This window comes from Oncorhynchus nerka, linkage group LG2 (assembly GCF_034236695.1).
Source record: "Oncorhynchus nerka isolate Pitt River linkage group LG2, Oner_Uvic_2.0, whole genome shotgun sequence".
Taxonomy (NCBI): domain Eukaryota; kingdom Metazoa; phylum Chordata; class Actinopteri; order Salmoniformes; family Salmonidae; genus Oncorhynchus; species Oncorhynchus nerka.
The window spans coordinates 13,189,218-13,202,601 of NC_088397.1; the positions used below are offsets into that span (position 1 = coordinate 13,189,218).

At 51.5% G+C, this 13,384-nt stretch overlaps 1 protein-coding gene across 5 annotated transcripts in view; it reads right to left on the reverse strand.

Moving 5' to 3' along the window:
* agap1 (ArfGAP with GTPase domain, ankyrin repeat and PH domain 1) overlaps window positions 1-13,384 on the reverse strand; it is a 297,905-nt gene that overhangs the window by 168,135 nt on the left and 116,386 nt on the right. The gene's annotated exons all lie outside the window — the stretch shown is intronic.

The following is a 13,384-nucleotide window of genomic DNA, read 5'->3' on the forward strand; positions in this document are numbered from 1 at the left end:
CTCACGTAGCTTTTAGTCCAATGTCACATTTCATCTGTTGATATCTCAGCAGGATAGCCATATAGAGTTAGAGCAGCGAGGGTGAATTCAACTAACTGTTGATGATGTAATAAATGCGTAGTAAAAATGTTTTGATGAGGTAATGGTAGTGAGAAGGAGACATGATCAATGGAAAGACACACACACACACTGAGGATGTCAGCCGTCTAGGACTAGATGGTGATAATGACTACCCACAGGAGAATGAGAGGAATGCTGCTGTACAGGTAAAACACACACAGAGATGACAGCGGTGTGTGTGTGTGTGTGTGTGTGTGTGTGTGTGTGGGTGTCCCAGCAGGTCATTCCTCAGAAAAACATGTTTCATCTGTGAGACCTGTTGGAATGATGTTCTTCAACTCTGCTCTGGCTCTGAGGCTGACCTATGAACCTTGGCCTCAGATGGAAAGGTCAGAGGGTATGGGCCGTGACCAAGGGGGGGTGTAAAGTACTTTCCTGTCCCGGGGCTTAAGCAGCCTAGGGGAGCCATCCTAGGTGAGCCAGCCTAGAGGAGCCAGCCTAGGGGAGCCAGCCTAGGGGAGCCAGCCTTGGGGAGCCAGCCTAGGGGAGCCAGCCTAGGGGAGCCAGCCTAGGGGAGCCAGCCTTGGGGAGCCAGCCTAGGGGAGCCAGCCTATTGGAGTGTCATGTAGCGCTATGGTACCCAACCAGGGGTACTAAGACCTCTGGGAGTAGTGTCATGTAGCACAGCATTACTGACATCTAACGATCTGCCTGCACTGGGGGGGAGAGAGAGATGAAGAGAGAGAGAGAGATGAAGAGAGAGATGAAGAGAGAGAGATGAAGAGAGAGAGAGATGAAGAGAGAGAGAGTTGAAGAGAGAGATGAAGAGAGAGCGAAGGAGAGAGAGATGAAGAGAGAGAGAGATGAAGAGAGAGATATGAAGAGAGAAGGAGAGAGAGAGATGAGAGCGAGAGATGAAGAGAGAAAGAGAGATGAAGAGAGTGCGATGGAGAGAAGGAGAGGGAGATGAAGAGAGAGCGATGGAGAGAAGGAGAGGGAGATGAAGAGAGAGGGAGATGAAGAGAGAGAGAGAGAGAGGGAGATGTAGAGAGAGAGAGAGAGAGGAGATGTAGAGAGAGAGATGTAGAGAGATGAAGAGAGAGATGGAGATGTAGAGAGAGGGAGAGAGGTAGAGAGAGATGAAGGGAGGGAGAGAGGTAGAGAGAGATGAAGGGAGAGGGAGATGTAGAGAGAGAGAGATGTAGAGAGAGAGGGAGATGTAGAGAGATGAAGAGAGAGAAGGAGATGTAGAGAGAGATGAAGGGAGAGGGAGATGTAGAGCGATGAAGGGAGAGGGAGATGTAGAGAGAGGGAGATGTAGAGAGATGAAGGGAGAGGGAGATGTAGAGAGAGGGAGATGTAGAGAGATGTAGAGAGAGATGGAGATGTAGAGAGAGATGAAGGGAGAGGGAGATGTAGAGAGAGATGAAGGGAGAGGGAGATGTAGAGAGAGATGAAGGGAGAGGGAGATGTAGAGAGAGATGAAGGGAGAGGGAGATGTAGAGAGAGATGAAGGGAGAGGGAGATGTAGAGAGAGATGAAGGGAGAGGGAGATGTAGAGAGAGATGAAGGGAGAGGGAGATGTAGAGAGATGAAGAGAGAGAGATGAAGAGAGATGAAGAGAGAGAGATGAAGAGAGAGAGATGAAGAGGGGGAGATGAAGAGGGGGAGATGTAGAGAGAGAAGGGGGCCAGGCCCGGGAAAGACTGAACACACTGTGCAGAATGTGTCGCACACTGAGACCTAACCTTGGAGTCATCATCATCATCATCAACCTTCTGCAAAACCCTGTCTGACTCCCTCGGCCCACAGGGGGACAACACAGGGTTTTACTCCCTGCTTCGTCATCATCATCATCATCAACCTTCTGCAAAACCCTGTCTGACTCCCTCGGCCCACAGGGGGACAACACAGGGTTTTACTCCCTGCTTAAATAGACTGACCATCAGTCTAGCACCCCTTAAAGTAGAAACACCAACACACTGTAGAGTGGTCTGTCTCCTACAGCAAGACATTGCATCCCCAAGTTATAGGGAACTTAGTGTGCACTTTTACACACAAAAAATGTTTAAAAATAAAGTGATAAGCAACCTGTCAACTTCCACAGCGTTTAATTGTCAAAAATACCATCTAATACAGCTCGGGTCTTAAGTGTGTGAGCCGCTGCTAACCATATCTGTGGTGTTTAGGGGTTGGAATGTGAGCCAGGCCAGGCAGGGAACCCATAATGACATGGTTAACTGGCTGTGTGTGTGTGTGTGTGTGTGTGTGTGTGTCAGGGTAACAGGAAGAGGCTAGGCCATGGGTCAGTCAGTCAGCCAGCACCACACAGCAGCAGCTTTTCCCAAAGTATTTTTCCAGCTCTTTTTCCAGCTGCGGGGTTATGGAAGGAAGCCCACTCCAATCTGCTCAGGGGGGAGATTGGCGAAGGGCTGGGTGGGGCACGGGGGAGGAAAGAGGCGGCGGGGGGGCACAGTCCGGTTATAGACTGAAGCATGGTGGGTATTTAGAGCGCTCTGGCGAGGACCTCTTGAAGAGAGAGGGCCTCTCTGCTCTCCAAGCAGCTCCAAGTAGAGTCCAATCATGCAGGAAAAATAAGAAAATGTGTGGAAAATCCTAATGATAAATATGCATATACACCAAAATACACACACCCTCATATTTGTATGCAGAGAAAATCCTCATTTTATATATATATATATATTTTACATTTATTTAACCTTTATTTAACTAGGCAGGTCAGTGAAGAACAAATTCTTATTTTTAATGACAGCCTACAACTGCCTTGTTCAGGGACAGAACGACTGATTTGTACCTTGTCAGCTCGGGGATTCCATCTAGCAACATCTCAGTTACTGGCCCAACACTCTAACCACTAGGCACCTGCTGGTTAATGGCCCAACGCTCTAACCACTAGGCCACCTGCTGGTTACTAGTCCAACGCTCTAACCACTAGGCCACCTGCTGGTTAATGGCCCAATGCACTAACCACTAGGCCACCTGCTGGTTACTAGTCCAACCCTCTAACCACTAGGCCACCTGCTGGTTAACTAGTCCAACGCTCTAACCACTAGGCCACCTGCTGGTTAATGGCCCAATGTACTAACCACTTGTCCACCTGCCGATTACTAGTCCAACGCTCTAACCACTAGGCTACCTGCTGGTTACTAGGCCAACGCTCTAACCACTAGGCTACCTGCTGGTTACTAGGCCAACGCTCTAACCACTAGGCTACCTGCTGGTTACTAGGCCAACGCTCTAACCACTAGGCTACCTGCTGGTTACTAGGCCAACGCTCTAACCACTAGGCTACCTGCTGGTTACTAGGCCAACGCTCTAACCACTAGGCTACCTGCCGTCCCATTGGAGGTAGTGTGTTGTGTTTTCTGTTGTAAACACTACCTCTGGTTACTGTAGTCCAGCTTTGTGGCTGGGCTCTCTGCTGAGTCAGCTGCTCAGTGTGTGTGTGTAATGTGTGTGTGTGAGAAGGGGTGAGTTGTGGCTCCACAAATGAAACAACAGACACAGTGACAGAGTGAAAAGGACAGGGTTAGCTACATGAAGCTACAAGCTGAATGTTAGCACAGCAACGCAACCACTGATCAGCCTCAGGTTCATCATCTAGCTGCTCGCTGGACTGTCACACTAGATTGTCTAAGTGGGAAATACCTGGCTTGTGGCCATTCAGAGTAGCACTTTAGCTACAGAATGCATTGTTGCTGGCCAACGCTTTTGGGCAACCACTAGGCCACCTGCTCTGGAATGATTTTGGGCAACCTGACCTATTATCAAGCTGCTACTGTGAAATGGTAAGACCCTAGAGCAGAGAGGAAACATTCCACAAGGGCCACAGACAGAATGAGAGCAGAGGATAGTTACCTGGCCATCCACGTCAGCTAGTTACAAATGCAGACAAGAACAAAGAGAGGAAATAAAAGCAAATCCAAGGTGCAGACAAGTTATATTCTCAGTTCAAATTAAACACACACACACACAACACCACTAGAGACAGACAGAGAGACAAACAGGCAGACTAGGCCAACGACAACCACAGACAGAGAGTTACAGGCCAGACAACCAGACCTGCTGACTAGAGAAAACCCAGACCAGAGACCCAGACAGAGAGACAGAGACAGAGACAGACAGACACCCTAGGATAGAGAGTCTAGAGAGAAGACCAAGCATCCCAGGTTGAGTGTACAGCCTAGAGCTGTGAGAGGAGAGGGGTATGGCTAGAGCGGTGGGATTATCAACCACTAGAATGTCACAATCACACATCACCCCTGGCCAGTCAGTGGGTGGTAGAAGAGCAGGTCTTTAAACAGATCCTAGTAGCTATAAGCACATCTGAGGCTGTCTGATGTCACATGACCTAACCATAACCTCACACCAACTATACCTCACATGACTGCTGGTCACTGCTTCATGCTATCTACATTGGGCCCTTACGTTGTGTTAACATGGCAGCCAGCATGTTGTGGTGACGTTGTGAGAACGTTGTGTTAACATGGCAGCCAGCACGTTGTGGTGACGTTGTGAGAACCACGGGTGACAACAGCCAGGTGTGTTTGGGTTGGTGTTCTATAACCTATCACAACTAGTGTCCACTGTGTGTCTGAGAGGACCTGAGAGAGACCACCACAGCAGTCAGGACTAGCTGCAACGTTCCTCTGCAGACTCCAGTCTAACCACTAAGAATACCTGCCTGGTTACTAGGCCAACGCTCTGTGTGGCTACCTGCTGGTTACTAGGCCAACGCTCTAACCACTAGGCTACCTGCTGGTTACTAGGCCAACGCAGCCTAAAACTCAATCAATTTCCAGGAGAATTGGGGACCATCTTGGGAGCATCCATTTATAGATACCTGCTGGTTAAGACAGCGTGTGTGATCAAGCAGGGATTTTCTATTTTTGTTAAGCCATTGGTCATGGAACAATTAAATCAAAGAGACAGAGCTCTTTGTGTGTGGTAACACTTCCTAGAAGGGGTGAGTTGTGGCTCCAGAACAGACACAGTGACAGAGTGAAAAGGACAGGGTTAGCTACATGAAGCTACAAGCTGAATTTGCCTTCAAATGCAGCCTCAGGTTCATCATCTTGCTCTTGACTGTCACACTAGATTGTCTAAGTGGGAAATACCTGGCTTGTGGCCATTCAGAGTAAAACACTTTAGCTACAGAATGCATTGTTGTGGTGATATCTGGAATGATTTTGGACAACCTGACCTATTATCAAGCTGCTACTGTGAAATGGTAAGACCCTAGAGCAGAGAGGAAACATTCCACAAGGGCCACAGACAGAATGAGAGCAGAGGATAGTTACCTGCATCCAGACTCAGCTAGTTACAAATGCAGACAAGAACAAAGAGAGGAAATAAAAGCAAATCCAAGGTGCAGACAAGTTATATTCTCAGTTCAAATTAAACCACCACACACAGACTCAAGCCAGCAGAGAAGACAGAGGACAAACAGAGACAGAGACAGACAGACAGCAGCTATGAAGAGTGACTTTTGGATATTCCCAGACAGAGACAGAGACAGAGACTCAAGACAGCAGCTAGGAAGAGTGACTCTTGAGAGATATTCCCAAGCATCCCACCAGTGCAGCAGACTGTGAAGGAGCAGCTATGAAGAGTGACTTATCACATAGAATGTCACAATCACACATCACCCTGCCAGTCAGCAGGTAGAAGACAGGTCTTTAAACCAGAGCTAGTGAAGAGTGATCTGACGCTTCTGATGTCATATTCCCTAGCCTGCCACCAGCAGGCTTCAGACTACATTGGGCAGCTGTGAACAGTGACTTTGTGGATATTCCCTGAGAACGCCACCATGGCAGCCAGCACGTCAACGCCAGCAGCTATGAACAGTGACTTTTGGTGTTCTATAACCTATCAGCCTGCCACTGTGTGTCTGAGAGACTGAAGCCAGCAGCTCAGAAGAGTGACTTTTGGAGACTCCAGTCTACACACTAAGAATAGGCCTGCCGGCTCTGTGTGGTTAAGCAGGCCGTGGGAGCAACTACAGCAGCCTAAAACTCAATCAATTTCAGGAGAATTGGGGACCATCTTGGGAGCATCCATTTATAGATCGGTGGTTAAGACAGCGTGTGTGATCAAGCAGGGATTTTCTATTTTTGTTAAGCCATTGGTCATGGAACAATTAAATCAAAGAGACAGAGTTCTTTTGGGTGGAAACACTTCCTAGATGGGCCTGCCACCAGCATGGATCAAAGACCAAGCCAGCAGCTAACTGAAAACAGTTCTGACTTTGCTGGATTGTGTTTCCTTGGCAGCTGACCATAATCAAGAGGCAAAGACTCAAAAACAGCAGCTAGTGAAGAGTGATTTTTCTTTTTGGATATTCCCTAGCCTGCCACCAGCAGGCATGCACAGACTCAAGCCAGCAGCTATGAAGAGTGACTTTGTGGATATTCCCTAGCCTGCCACCGGCATGCACAGACTCAAGCCAGCAGCTATGAAGAGTGACTTTTTGGATATTCCCTAGCCTGCCACCGGCATGCACAGACTCAAGCCAGCAGCTACGAAGAGTGACTTTGTGGATATTCCCTAGCCTGCCACCAGCAGGCACAGACTCAAGCCAGCAGCTATGAAGAGTGACTTTGTGGATATTCCCTAGCCTGCCACCAGCAGGCACAGACTCAAGCCAGCAGCTATGAAGAGTGACTTTTGGGATATTCCCTAGCCTGCCACCGGCATGCACAGACTCAAGCCAGCAGCTATGAAGAGTGCCTTTGTGGATATTCCCTGGCCTGCCACCGGCATGCACAGACTCAAGCCAGCAGCTATGAAGAGTGACTTTGTGGATATTCCCTGGCCTGCCACCAGCATGCACAGACTCAAGCCAGCAGCTATGAAGAGTGACTTTTTGGATATTCCCTGGCCTGCCACCAGCATGCACAGACTCAAGCCAGCAGCTATGAAGAGTGACTTTTTGGATATTCCCTGGCCTGCCACCAGCATGCACAGACTCAAGCCAGCAGCTATGAAGAGTGACTTTTTGGATATTCCCTGGCCTGCCACCAGCATGCACAGACTCAAGCCAGCAGCTATGAAGAGTGACTTTTTGGATATTCCCTGGCCTGCCACCAGCAGGCACAGACTCAAGCCAGCAGCTATGAAGAGTGACTTTTTGGATATTCCCTGGCCTGCCACCAGCATGCACAGACTCAAGCCAGCAGCTATGAAGAGTGACTTTTTGGATATTCCCTGGCCTGCCACCAGCATGCACAGACTCAAGCCAGCAGCTATGAAGAGTGACTTTTTGGATATTCCCTGGCCTGCCACCAGCATGCACAGACTCAAGCCAGCAGCTATGAAGAGTGACTTTTTGGATATTCCCTGGCCTGCCACCAGCAGGCACAGACTCAAGCCAGCAGCTATGAAGAGTGACTTTTGGGATATTCCCTAGCCTTCCACCAGCAGGCACAGACTCAAGCCAGCAGCTATGAAGAGTGACTTTTGGGATATTCCCTAGCCTTCCACCAGCAGGCACAGACTCAAGCCAGCAGCTATGAAGAGTGACTTTTGGGATATTCCCTAGCCTTCCACCAGCAGGCACAGACTCAAGCGGGCTCCCGTATGTGGGTGAGTAGAGCGTAGAGAGGGCTCCCGTATGTGGGTGAGTAGAGCGTAGAGAGGGCTCCCGTATGTGAGTGAGTAGAGCGTAGAGAGGGGCTCCCGTATGTGGGTGAGTAGAGCGTAGAGAGGTGCTCCCGTATGTGGGTGAGTAGAGCGTAGAGAGGGGCTCCCGTATGTGGGTGAATAGAGCGTAGAGAGGGCTCCCGTATGTGGGTGAGTAGAGCGTAGAGAGGGGCTCCCGTATGTGGGTGAGTAGAGCGTAGAGAGGGCTCCCGTATGTGGGTGAGTAGAGCGTAGAGAGGGGCTCCCGTATGTGGGTGAGTAGAGCGTAGAGAGGGCTCCCGTATGTGGGTGAGTAGAGCGTAGAGAGGGCTCCCGTATGTGGGTGAGTAGAGCATAGAGAGGGCTCCCGTATGTGGGTGAGCAGAGCTGGCAGGGTGGCTCCTCTAAGCTTCAATAATGGATGCAGAGTATGGCTGTCTCCTCAGGGCCTGGACCGAACTGATGATGCTAACACGCTAACGCTACATGAAGGGCTGCATCTCAAGTGTCTGGTGACTTCCTCTCCCAATCTCCTTTCCTTCATCTGCATTGATATGAAGCCACAGGAGAGCTGAAACCAATAGGACAGATGAGTGATGACTGCCATGTATCTGACTGGTACCTGTCCACTTCTTTTAGACTACTGCAGCTGAACAAGAGGAGAGATGATTAAAGGAGGACACTGGACTATTGAGACGCAGCCTGGAGTGGAGGAGAGGACACTGGACTATTGAGAGGCAGCCTGGAGTGGAGGAGAGGACACTGGACTATTGAGACGCAGCCTGGTTTGGAGGAGAGGACACTGGACTATTGAGACGCAGCCTGGAGTGGAGGAGAGGACACTGGACTATTGAGACGCAGCCTGGAGTGGAGGAGAGGACACTGGACTATTGCGACGCAGCCTGGAGTGGAGGAGAGGACACTGGACTATTGAGACGCAGCCTGGAGTGGAGGAGAGGACACTGGACTATTGAAACGCAGCCTGAAGTGGAGGAGAGGACACTGGACTATTGAGACGCAGCCTGGCGTGGAGGAGAGGACACTGGACTATTGAAACGCAGCCTGAAGTGGAGGAGAGGACACTGGACTATTGAAACGCAGCCTGAAGTGGAGGAGAGGACACTGGACTATTGAAACGCAGCCTGAAGTGGAGGAGAGGACACTGGACTATTGAGACGCAGCCTGGAGTGGAGGAGAGGACACTGGACTATTGAGACCCAGCCTGGCGTGGAGGAGAGGACACTGGACTATTGAGACGCAGCCTGGAGTGGAGGAGAGGACACTGGACTATTGAGACGCAGCCTGGAGTGGAGGAGAGGACACTGGACTATTGAGACGCAGCCTGGTGTGGAGGAGAGGAGCCCCTCAGGTTTAGCTTGAGGAGAGGTAACAGGGAGAGAACACTAGCTTCAGGACTAACATACTGCTCTCTCCAGCTCCTTGTAGCTGGGTAGTTGGGTTAAGCAGGCGGTGTAGTTAAGCATGAGCACGGCACCCTGGTCAATTTGTTAAGGCTTTCTAGGAAGCTTTTCCCTAACCAACCACACCGCTATCGACTGACAGACATGATCTGCATCTGAAATGGCACCCTATTCCCTATATATAGTGCCCTAAAACAAAGTAGTGAAAAGGGTGCCATTTCAGTCCTCCACTGACAAGTACAGACACACACACTGGTAGAGACACGCACACTGGTACAGACACACACTGGTAGAGACACACACACTGGTACAGACACACACTGGTAGAGACACACACACTGGTAGAGACACACACACTGGTACAGACACACACTGGTAGAGACACACACACTGGTACAGACACACACTGGTAGAGACACACACACTGGTACAGACACACACTGGTACAGACACACACTGGTAGAGACACACACTGGTAGAGACACACACACTGGTAGAGACACACACACTGGTAGAGACACACACACTGGTACAGACACACACACTGGTACAGACACACACACTGGTACAGACACACACACTGGTACAGACACACACACTGGTACAGACACACACACTGGTACAGACACACACTGGCACAGACACACACTGGCACAGACACACACTGGCACAGACTCACACTGGCACATACACACACTGGCACAGACACACACTGGCACAGACACACACTGGCACAGACACGCACACTGGTAGAGACACGCACACTGGTAGAGACACGCACACTGGTAGAGACACACACTGGTAGAGACACGCACACTGGTACAGACACGCACACTGGTACAGACACGCACACTGGTACAGACACGCACACTGGTACAGACACGCACACTGGTACAGACACACACGCACTGGTACAGACACACACGCACTGGTACAGACACACGCGCACTGGTACAGACACGCGCACTGGTACAGACACGCGCACTGGTACAGACACGCGCACTGGTACAGACACGCGCACTGGTACAGACACGCGCACTGGTACAGACACGCGCACTGGTACAGACACGCGCACTGGTACAGACACGCGCACTGGTACAGACACGCGCACTGGTACAGACACGCGCACTGGTACAGACACGCGCACTGGTACAGACACGCGCACTGGTACAGACACGCGCACTGGTACAGACACGCGCACTGGCACAGACACACACTGGCACAGACACACACTGGCACAGACACACACTGGTACAGACACACACTGGTACAGACACGCACACTGGTACAGACACGCACACTGGTACAGACACGCACACTGGTAGAGACACGCACACTGGTAGAGACACGCACACTGGTAGAGACACGCACACTGGTAGAGACACGCACACTGGTAGAGACACGCACACTGGTAGAGACACACACTGGTAGAGACACGCACACTGGTACAGACACGCACACTGGTACAGACACGCACACTGGTACAGACACACGCACTGGTACAGACACACACGCACTGGTACAGACACACACTCACTGGTACAGACACGCGCACTGGTACAGACACGCGCACTGGTACAGACACGCGCACTGGTACAGACACGCGCACTGGTACAGACACGCGCACTGGTACAGACACGCGCACTGGTACAGACACGCGCACTGGTACAGACACGCGCACTGGTACAGACACGCGCACTGGTACAGACACGCGCACTGGCACAGACACACACTGGCACAGACACACACTGGCACAGACACACACTGGTACAGACACACACTGGTACAGACACACACTGGTACAGACACACACACTGGTACAGACACACACACTGGTAGAGACACACACACTGGTAGAGACACACACACTGGTACAGACGCACACTGGTAGAGACACGCACACTGGTAGAGACACACACACTGGTAGAGACACACACTGGTAGAGACACGCACACTGGTACAGACACGCACACTGGTACAGACACGCACACTGGTACAGACACGCACACTGGTACAGACACACACGCACTGGTACAGACACACACGCACTGGTACAGACACACACGCACTGGTACAGACACACACGCACTGGTACAGACACACACGCACTGGTACAGACACGCGGTACAGACACACGCGCACTGGTACAGACACGCGCACTGGTACAGACACGCGCACTGGTGCAGACACGCGCACTGGTACAGACACGCGCACTGGTACAGACACGCGCACTGGTACAGACACGCGCACTGGTACAGACACACACTGGCACAGACACACACTGGCACAGACACACACTGGCACAGACACACACTGGCACAGACACACACTGGCACAGACACACACTGGTACAGACACACACTGGTACAGACACACACTGGTACAGACACACACTGGTACAGACACACACACTGGTACAGACACACACACTGGTAGAGACACACACACACTGGTAGAGACACACACACTGGTACAGACACACACTGGTAGAGACACGCACACTGGTAGAGACACGCACACTGGTAGAGACACGCACACTGGTACAGACACGCACACTGGTACAGACACGCACACTGGTACAGACACACACGCACTGGTACAGACACACACGCACTGGTACAGACACACACGCACTGGTACAGACACACACGCACTGGTACAGACACGCGCACTGGTACAGACACGCGCACTGGTACAGACACGCGCACTGGTACAGACACGCGCACTGGTACAGACACGCGCACTGGTACAGACACGCGCACTGGTACAGACACGCGCACTGGTACAGACACGCGCACTGGTACAGACACGCGCACTGGTACAGACACGCGCACTGGTACAGACACACGCACTGGTACAGACACACGCACTGGTACAGACACTCGCACTGGTAGAGACACGCACTGGTACAGACACACGCACTGGTACAGACACACGCACTGGTACAGACACTCGCACTGGTAGAGACACGCACACTGGTACAGACACGCACACTGGTAGAGACACGCACACTGGTAGAGACACGCACACTGGTACAGACACGCACACTGGTACAGACACGCACACTGGTACAGACACGCACACTGGTACAGACACGCACACTGGTACAGACACGCACACTGGTACAGACACGCACACTGGTACAGACACGCACACTGGTACAGACACGCACACTGGTACAGACACGCACACTGGTAGAGACACGCACACTGGTAGAGACACGCACACTGGTACAGACACACACTGGTAGAGACACACACACTGGTACAGACACACACTGGTAGAGACACACACACTGGTAGAGACACACACACTGGTACAGACACACACTGGTAGAGACACACACACTGGTACAGACACACACTGGTAGAGACACACACACTGGTACAGACACACACTGGTACAGACACACACTGGTACAGACACACACTGGTACAGACACACACTGGTAGAGACACACACACTGGTACAGACACACACACTGGTAGAGACACGCACACTGGTACAGACACGCACACTGGTACAGACACGCACACTGGTAGAGACACGCACACTGGTAGAGACACGCACACTGGTACAGACACGCACACTGGTACAGACACACACACTGGTACAGACACACACACTGGTACAGACACACACACTGGTACAGACACACACGCACTGGTACAGACACACACGCACTGGTACAGACACACGCACTGGTACAGACACACGCACTGGTACAGACACACGCACTGGTACAGACACACGCACTGGTACAGACACACGCACTGGTACAGACACACGCACTGGTACAGACACACGCACTGGTACAGACACGCGCACTGGTACAGACACGCGCACTGGTACAGACACGCACACTGGTACAGACACGCACACTGGTACAGACACGCACTGGTACAGACACGCGCACTGGTACAGACACGCGCACTGGTACAGACACGCGCACTGGTACAGACACACACTGGCACAGACACACACTGGCACAGACACACACTGGCACAGACACACACTGGCACAGACACACACTGGCACAGACACACACTGGTACAGACACACACTGGTACAGACACACACTGGTACAGACACACACACTGGTACAGACACACACACTGGTAGAGACACACACACTGGTACAGACACACACTGGTAGAGACACGCACACTGGTAGAGACACACACACTGGTAGAGACACACACTGGTAGAGACACGCACACTGGTAGAGACACGCACACTGGTACAGACACGCACACTGGTAC